The sequence below is a fragment of the Oncorhynchus clarkii genome, chromosome 27 (genome assembly GCF_045791955.1).
Source record: "Oncorhynchus clarkii lewisi isolate Uvic-CL-2024 chromosome 27, UVic_Ocla_1.0, whole genome shotgun sequence".
Classification (NCBI taxonomy): Eukaryota; Metazoa; Chordata; class Actinopteri; order Salmoniformes; family Salmonidae; genus Oncorhynchus; species Oncorhynchus clarkii.
In genome coordinates, this window is record NC_092173.1 from 21,694,577 (window position 1) to 21,704,725 (window position 10,149).

The 10,149-nt window shown below is 41.4% G+C and overlaps 1 pseudogene; it reads right to left on the reverse strand.

The window, feature by feature from the left end:
* Positions 1-30: 30 nt before the first annotated feature.
* On the reverse strand, positions 31-9,635 carry LOC139386288 (PIH1 domain-containing protein 2-like; annotated as a pseudogene).
* Between the last annotated feature and the right edge of the window lie 514 nt (positions 9,636-10,149).

Here is a 10,149-nt window from a genome sequence, read left to right on the forward strand (position 1 = left end):
TTTGCTTTGAGGTAACTGAAGTTACTGCCTTCTCTAATGGCCTTCTTATATTTCCAAAGTGCCATGTCCCTTCATAAAGACAAATCACCTACTGGGTGTAAGTGTGACATGCCAGAGCAGACAGTGTTTTGTTTTTTTTGTCTATTAACGTGTGTGCTTTTAGTGTCTGCAGTAACGGCACTAGAGTATAGACACTTGCAAAGTTAATGTCCGTTTCTTGTTGAACGTGGCAGAGGCCGACTCCTCATTCACAGTCTCAGGCAGCTCCAGGTGTAGATGGATTGATTTCCTCCACTTCTAGTAGTATATCATATTATAGAGAAATACACACAGACTTTTAGACCAACAAGACCACAGAAAGGATAACTTATAATGTAACATAGGCTATTATGTCAACATAGGAAGTGCTTAAGCAAAAACAACATAATTTTTGTTAATCTGTCACAGGGCATTATTCATAGCACAAGGGAAGGGGAAGCAGAGTGGTCCCAACATTTGGTAGCTCCACAGTCAGCTCCAGGATTCTAGAGAGGTCCCTGGGGTCAGAGTTAACAGTGAGCTGGTGCTGTGGCTGCTGAGGCTGGGCTGTCACTGAGCTAGAGATCACCTGGATCGGGTTCTTGGTCTTGTTGCTTTGGACCCCTGGCCCAGATGATAGCTGGACAGATGTGATGAGCTGCACAGGTGTACTGTCCTCGGTCTGCCCTTCACGCAGAAGGAGATCTGCTGGAACAGGGAAGCTGGGGTCTGGGAGGCTGGGAAATGAATGTCAAATCATTCATCTTTAGCTACACCTTTAAAAAAAATATTCATACTACATAGTTAGTAGGTATTGCTCAATACATTGTGGCTAAATAATCTCGCCTTTATCTTGATGGTGTCACCTTAATAAAAAATAAAACTGTTCCCTTGAACCAAGGAATGATTACGTAGAGGCCTTACCTGTGTTGGTGGCTGGACTGTTTTAGAGAACCCAGGCGGCACTGCTTGTCCTCTAGGCTGCCCTTTAGCTTACTGCTGCTGACATTGTTGCCATGCTGCTGCTGGGTGAAGCTCAGGGCTAACAGGTGGACCTGGTCCTTCTCCCTCTTGTCCTTCTGAGCCTGCTGCTGCACTGCAGGACTGAACGCCACATCCACCTTACTGTAGTCATCTAAGTACAGGGAAGACAAGTAAGGGATGAAACGGTTACCGGTTTCACGGTAAACCATGGTCAAATTCCCAACGGTTAGTATTACCAGTTCAAATTTGAATTATCATTAAAACACATCATTAAACAACATCATTAAAACATTGAAAAACTCACGGTAAATCCTGTCCAGCATCAACCAAAGTAAGCAACAGTCTGACGCAGGCGCAGAATGCAACGTGGGTTTTGTTCTGGCTAAAAACATGGCGGAAGGCAGTGACAGCGCTCGGGAGATTTTTCAGCCTTCTAAGAGGACCAAATCTGAAGTGTGGTCGTATTTTGGGTTTTACAAAAGTGCTGGGGGAAACTTAATCGAAGATGGTCACCCTGTCTGCAGAACAAGCAAAAGAAAATTGCTGCGAAAAGGGACGACACTTCGAATCTCTTGAGTCATCTTCGTGACCACCACACACTACTTTATAGCGAATGCAAGGTAAGTTAACTTTTAGCTCAATGCATGATGTGGGGACTTCGGAATGGAGGAAAATGTCATGGTTTGTCTGTCTAACTTGCTAATAGCTTGTCAATAAAGTAAACTGAAGCTTTCAGTGTTACCTACTCTTGTAAAAAGACTACACGTTGTTCTGCTGCTGTATGCATTGTGTGTCTGCAGACTCTATTCACCCATTGCACACGGTAGTTTAGTCACCCAACCAACATATTTTGTTCATTTAAAATCTGTCAGTCGTCGACTTGGGTTGTAAAAGTGTTCTCACAGGAAAACACTATATACTGCTATATTTATGTCAATTGTTGGGCTCATTGCAATTACTATAACTGTCTTCTTAAAACACATTTGTATTTCTGTAAATTGAGCATGGGGTCATTGCATATACTCAAATGCAACACAGAAGACAGACACTTAAGACACACCCTCGTCCACTCACCCTCGCCTTATGCCCTTGCAGGAATCCCCGTCGCCATCTTGGAGGGTGGTCCAAATGATTAGCCAAGCAAAGGAAGTTTGCAATGTAAGCCCCTCAGCCCTCGTATTTAGTCGGCTTTGCTAGTGTACAACTATGTTCACATCCTCTAAGAAAAGTCAGCGAAAACTTAAAAACAACATCAATGGAGAAGTCAACATACAAGTGTAAGTAAAAACAAATGCAAATAAGGTAGAAATTGTGCTACTAATGCACATGATGGCACAAACACAAACACGTTTATTTGTAGAAATAAAACATTTTTCTTTAGAAGTTCCAGCTAGGCAGGCTGACGTTAGTTAGCTAATTCATTTTCTAGCTATCATACAGTAGGCGTATATTAATAATTATATTTTTAATATAAGTAGACATGCACTCATAATTGACTGTAGCGCATATAAAGCACCCACAAGCTACTGGAGGCTGAAAACACAATCGTTGCGGGATGAAGGGTGTCCATTTAAAAATCATTCCTTCTTCCCCCACCCCTTGTTTACTCATCAGATGTCATGATACGTCATCAGAAGTGTCCACTTAATTTGAGGGCTGAGGGGGTAGGTGTGTCTTCTAAGTGTTTGGACCTGTATGTATGTATGTATGTATGTATGTATGTATGTATGTATGTATGTGTGTATGTGTGTATGTGTGTATGTATGTGTGTGTGTGTGTGTGTGTGATTGAGGTGAGTGTGTAATAATAATTACAATGTAACAACACCAATAATAATAATACATTTGCTATTCCCTTGTGATAAAGGGACACTCCAGTAAGCATTTAAAAGACAGGCTGCCTATGCAGCCACATCAAAACATGCTCAAGACCTCACTGCAGGCCTTTCATACTACATTGCAAAGGACATGATGCCATTTCAAATTGTTGAGAGGCCTGGCTTTCTGAGGCTGATGAAGGTTGCCGTGCCTCACTACGAAGTGCCATCACAAACATTCTTTGTCAAGCCTGAAATCCCAAACCTGTACAACCAGGTTAAAGCTGATGTTGGAAAAAGTTTGACTCAAGGCACATGGTTTGCTGCAACTACTGACCTCTGGACCAGTGAAAGCTGGGGGTGGTCAATCCTACATCAGCTTCACTAACCATTACCTCACCCCAGACTGGCAACTGGAATCAAACTGCCTGGAAACACAGTTATTCCCAGAAGATCACTCGGCTCACAACATCAAATAGTGTTTTGAGAATATGCTGGGAGAGTGGGGGGGAATCAACAAGAAAGACCTGGTCTGCATAACCACAGACAACGCAACAAACATGATCATGGCTTTTGAAGAGTTGCCAGATCTGTGGCTTGGGTGCTTTGGCCATAATTTGAACCTGGCCATCTCAAAGGCTCTGAAAATCCAGAGAGTTGACACAGCAGTCAAGGCCTGCAGTCATCTGGTCCAAGGCTTCTCACGGAGCTGGAAGAGAAGGAGAGAACTGAGAGAAAAGCAAGCTGCCCTCAACATGCCACAGAAGGCTCTGATCCATGATGTGGTGACCCGATGGGGATCTACACACAAGATGCTTGAGCGTTTCCTCAGCCAACAGCAGCCAGTGACACTGGCTGGAGAAAGAGGAAGATGGCATCTGATGCCCAAGGATGCCGACATAAGTGTCATGGAGCAACTGTGCCAGCTCCTTGAACCTCTGAGCAAGTTTACAGATGCACTAGCCTCAGAGACACGAGTGACACTGTCAGCCATCAAGCCTGTCCTAGACCACATCACCTGTGATGTTCTGGTGGCCAAGGAGATGAAAAGGGTAATGAGAGAATACCTTAACCTCTTACAGCTACCCCCCTACTTTTTTCAATTTCCACCGCAAGACATACCCAAATCTGTAGCTCAGGCTCAGGCCCAGGACCAAGGATATGCATATTCTTGGTTTCATTTGAAAGAAAACACTTTGAAGTTTGTGTAAATGTGAATTGAATGTAGGAGAATATAACACAATAGATCTGGTTTAGATAATACAATGAAAAAAACTTAGTTTTTTTCATTTTTATTGTTGTATCATCATCTTTAAAATGAACAAGACAAAACAAACATTCAGATAGGATGATGGGGACAATTTCAGTGAAAAACATAAGAGGGCAACAGTACTTGTGCAAAGTTTCAGAATGATAACTTCCAAAATCAGTGTGCTACATGACATTTATCATGAAGTCGCCCAGGTGTCCCACACAAGTGGCCAAATTATTGAAGTTATACATTTTGAATGGAATAACTATATACAAAATACCAAAATGGTATTCTAACAACCCCCCCCCCCCCAATAAAATTTAGAAAAAACATGAAAAATATATATATATATATATACACATTTACAAAATAACACTTTCAATATTTGGAAGACCCTCAGTCCTCTACACAATATTGTGCTGCTGATGCCAGGTGCCATATAAGTCTCTTTCTGCTGTAAAGCAGATGGCCACCAAGCATGTGGTGCAGGTGATGGGGGACTTCATTTTGCAAAGAACACAGCGACGCCTCCATGCTGTGCCCTTTTGGCCCTGAGGCACATCCATGCCTGCAGAAATAAATTTGGGCAGATGAACACCACTTGTGGCAGGAGCTGGATGAACCAGCTTCAGTGGGGGATGGACACCTTGGCACTGGGGGCTCCCATTCGGAGTCAGTGTCACTGTGAAAGAAAATGTTCAGTTAGAATAGTTTCACATATGAGCCCTGTATCAACAGGTATAATAAACATATATATATATAGAGTACAGGGAACATAAGGTTGAATATATTATTATTGACCTGCTAGATCTACTGTCTAATTTATATTATGACAGATCAGCTAGATCTACTGTCTATTTTATATTATGACAGACCAGCTAGATCTACTGTCTCCATTTCACTTTGGCCATTGTTGTGGGCCTGCCCTCCCCTCAACAGCCTCAAATAGGCTATTTCATGTGGGGGTGGAGCGGCAGACACACGCATCTCGGCCATGCTCCCTCTAATCCACAATATGTATATATACACACACAAACATAGGCTATGTGTCATAAACATACATACAAACATACCCCCACCCACAATGTATAGCCAACGTGTACTTTACACATTTCATTACATTTTTATATATTGCTACTAAAAAAAATTAAAATCACAAATAATATTTTATATTATTAATTTCAAACAAAGGCATTAGCATGAGAAGAACTCACCAGTCCAAAACGATGTTCTCTCCGTTCAAAAAATATTCCTCCATTTGGAAATCGCTAAATGAATCGTCCTCCAATAATCTCTGTCTCACTTTTTTTTTGTGTGTACATCTGTATATCTAGACTTAGATTTAGCTTTCCCTAACTTAGTCGCCATACTGATTGATTTCTAAACAGCTGAAGATGCGCTTTACCAAAACAATGCTGTGCGTAACATGCGTGGCTCCTTCCGGGAATGAAACTTCAATGGCGAATGACCCTCTTTACGCCGGAGTTTACTACATGGGTTGGTCTTCCAACACATAAACATTACATATTGATGTTTACCTCAGCTCATTGGCTATCTACCCAGCTAGATTTCAAGACGATCAGTGGTCATTGGGTTAAAATACAGTCAATCAACGAAACAGCGGTCATATCATTGGTGCACAATGATGTCATTACTTGTTGTCTTCAAATCGGTTTCTTTCAGTCAATACGTCCCGCGAAATGACCCATCACGTTTGGTTGTGTTACAAACAAACCAGTTGATTGCAATGAAACCAAACATGACTGGAAAAGTCACGTTTAGTGTGTGTTTTTACATCGAATTTGTCGTCAAAAATGGAATGAGACGGAATTCACGACACAAGCGGTTCACAAAATGTTTCGTGTTAGGCTATAAAAATGGATTTTATCAAACAAAATACCATTCATTGTGTAACAATGAGCATTGGGATTGCAAACAGAGGAAGATCGTCAAAGGTAAACAATTTATTTTATTGCAATTTGTGATGTTGTTACGCCTGTGCTGGTTGAATTTTTTTTTTAATGGGGCTTTGTTCTCAGATAATGGTATCGTATTCTTTCGCATGTAAATCCTCTTTTAAATCTGACAACGCAGTTGGATTAGCATGATTCTAGGATTTCGACCCATCTGAGACACTTGTATTGTCATGAATGTTTAATATGACTATTTATGTAGTGATCACCGCATGTTGTCGAATTTAATCCCGCTAACGGGTTCGGTGCGCAGAGAGGTTAACAACAGATACACAGAGAAGGCAAAGAGAGTCATGCACATGGCTTGTTTCATTGACCCCCGCTTCAAAAGGCACTTTTTAGATGAGCCTGAGGCTGTAAAAGTTGACACTGACAGCTGTGTCCAGGAGGCCTTGAAGCTGGCAGCTGCACAAGTCAGGGAAGAAACACAAAGCACCAGCAGCAGCTCCACCACCAACACCCCCACAGCGGCATCAGAGGGGAAAGGCCTGGCTGGGTTGCTGAGAAACATTACCTCAACAAGGCAGCAGAGAGGTGAAGAGGGTCAGATTCCAACCACCCCAGAAGACAGAGTGAAAGAAGAGATCAAGGTCTACCTGTCTCTGCCAACCATTCCAGCAGAAGAGGATCCACTGGTGTGGTGGAGGGGCCCTGCATCAGAGCTGCCTCAAATTGCCAGTGTTGCCAGGAAGCTTTTGTGCATCCAAGCAACCAGCGTGCCATCAGAGAGAGTGTTCAGCGCTAGCGGGCACATTTCCAGCACATTTTAACGATACCGCGATAATACTGATAACCGTAATAATTTTGGTCACTATAATCGTGATATGAAATTTTCATACCCCATTATTTTTATTTCTACTTCACACATTCTTCCACTGCAAATCTACCATTCCAGTGTTTTACTTGCTATATTGTATTTACTTTGCCACCATGGCCTTTTTTTTGCCTTTACCTCCCTTATCTCACCTCATTTGCTCACATCGTATATAGACTTGTTTCTACTGTATTATTGACTGTATGTTTGTTTTACTCCATGTGTAACTCTGTGTTGTTGTATGTGTCGAACTGCTTTGCTTTATCTTGGCCAGGTCGCAATTGTAAATGAGAACTTGTTCTCAACTTGCCTACCTGGTTAAATAAAGGTGAAATAAATACAAATAAATAAATAAATAAATAAAATACAGTTTCAATGAAACACCTTTTGAGGTCAAACAGTGTTAGATAACATTGGTATGAAAACCATTAAAAAGTGATAAGAACATCAGCTGTCGTATACAGTTGAAGTCGGAAGTTTACATCCACTTAGGTTGGAGTATTTAAAAACTAGTTTTTCAACCACTCAACAAATTTCTTGTTAACAAACTAAGGTTTTGGCAAGTCGGTTAGGATATCTACTTTGTGCATGACACAAGTAATTCTTCCAACAATTGTTTACAGACAGATTATTTCACTTATAATTCAGCCTGTTCAGCCTATCACAATTCCAGTTGGGTCAGACGTTTACATACACTAAGTTGACTGTGCCTTTAAACAGCTTGGAAAATTCAATAAAATTATGTCATCGCTTTAGAAGCTTCTGTTCGGCTAATTGACATAATTTGAGTCAATTGGAGGTGAACCTGTGGATGTATTTCAAGGTCTACCTTCAAACTCAGTGCCTTTTTGTTTGACATCATGGGAAAATAAAAAAAAAACAGCCAAGACCTCAGAAAAAAAATTGTAGACCTCCACAAGTCTGGTTCATCCTTGAGAGCAATTTCCAAATGCCTGAAGGTACCACGATCATCTGTACAAACAATAGTATGCAAGTATAAACACCATGGGACCACGCAGCCGTCATACCACTCAAGGAAGGAGATGCGTTCTGTCTCCTAGAGATGAACGTACTTGGTGCGAAAAGTGCAAATCAATCCCAGATTAACAGTGAAGGACCTTGTGAAGATGCTGGAGGAAATAGGTACAAAAGTGTCTATATCCACAATAAAAATGAGTCCTATATCAACATAACCTGAAAAGCCGCTCAGCAAGGAAGAAGCCACTGCTCCAAAACCGGCATAAAAAAGCCACACTATGGTTTGCAACTGCACATGGGGACAAAGATCGTACTTTTTGGAGAAATGTCCTCTGGTCTGATGAAACAAAAATAAAACTGTTTGGCCATAATGACCATCGTTATGTTTGGAGGAAAAAGGGGGATGCTTGCAAGCCGAAGAACACCATCCCACCCGTGAAGCACGGGGTTGGCAGCATGATGTTGTGGGGGTGCTTTGTTGCAGGAAGGACTGGTGCACTTCACAAAATAGATGGCATCATGAGGAAAGAAAAGTAGGTGGATATATTAAAGCAACATCTCAAGACATCAGTCAGCAAGTTAAAGCTTGGTCGCAAATGGGTCTTCCAAATGGACAATGTCCCCAAGTTAACTTCTAAAGTTGTGGCAAAATGGCTTAAGGACAACTAAGTCAAGGTATTGGAGTGGCCATCACAACGCCCTGACCTCAATCCTATAGAAAATGTGTGGGCAGAACTGAAAAAGTGTGTGCAAGCAAGGAGGCCTACAAACCTGACTCAGTTACACCAGCTCTGTCAGGAGGAATGGGCCAATATTCACCCAACTTATTGTGGGAAGCTTGTGGAAGGCTACCTGAAACGTTTGACCCAAATTAAACAATTTAAAGGCAATGCTACCAAATACTGTTGAGTGTATGTAAACTTCTGACCCACTGGGAATGTGATGAAAGAAATAAAAGCTGAAATAAATCCTTCTCTCTACTATTATTCTGACATTTCACATTCTTAAAATAAAGTGGTGATCCTAACTGACCTAAAACAGATAATTTTTACTAGGACTAAATGTCAGGAATTGTGAAAAACTGAGATTAAATGTATTTGGCTAAGGTGTATGTAAACCTCCGACTTCAACTGTAAATATTTTTTGGGGACAATGTGAACTTTTTTTCCCTGCACCTCTTATGAAACAGGTTACAGTCCAGGTAATTATGCAGAAATACAGGTTTGTGTTCTGCAGGACAACAGTGACTCTTGGTACCTCCTCCTTCATGAATGTCTGTCTCCAGTTTCCCTCCACATACAGGCACAGGCTTGTTCTCATCACCAGGGTTAGGGATGTGCTTCCAGCCACACACATTGATGTACAGCAACCCTTTCTTTGTCTCCTGACACATACAATAAAGCAACTGTTCAGCCTCTTTATAGTTCACACCTCCATATTATTAGCCAGCAGTGCACAGTCAAACAAATGAACCAGTATTCTCTTATCAACACACTTAGTTATGTTCTTTTTTTTAATGTAGGCCAGTGTTCTAAGTGTGTTTATAATCTATAAACTCTACAGTGTGGGTGTAGCTGCTCTTAGAAAGCAGGTCATTTGTGGTTCCAGCATTTCAGTGAGTAGGCAGGAGTCAGGCTGAGGTAGTGCATTATTATTAGCTCCCTGTTTTATTTGTTCCTCGATAAACATCTGGTAGCTTTGGGGGTCATTCTGTGACAGGTCGTCTAACATGGACAAGAACTGGCTGAACTGCTGCAAAACTTCCTGCTTTGTAATTTGTACTACCAGGGATGAAGACATATTTCTGAAAATATGTTGAGGGATTTAGTTCATTATACACACAGTCATTGGAGTTTTGCATTTGATTATGGTATGGCAAGGTACCCTAGCTATAGATGAACAAGATAATTCCTTGCTAGGTTAAATAACGTTTATGTTAGCTAGCTAACGTTACAGTAGTGTAGCTAAATAGCTACCCCAATTCACCAGCCAGCAATGCCTTGAATACAATCAAACCATTTGGTACGAATGCTGTGAATCAGATGGAGAACAGTAGTTATCCTTTTAACACAAAACACATGGAAATACTCACAGTAAACTTGCTTCAAGGTTTTGCGACCCTTGTTCTAACGTTACAGCTAAATGTTGACAAACTCAACTTTTGTCGCGAGTGTCCTCTTTTACTATAGAAAAGAGATGATAGGGGTGCATGCACGCCCTCTTCTGACAGGAGAGAGGTGCTACTACTTTGCACTCAGCGGTGAACAGTGTCTGCATCCTTCAGACATGATGGCCCAGACACATAAACCTGTTT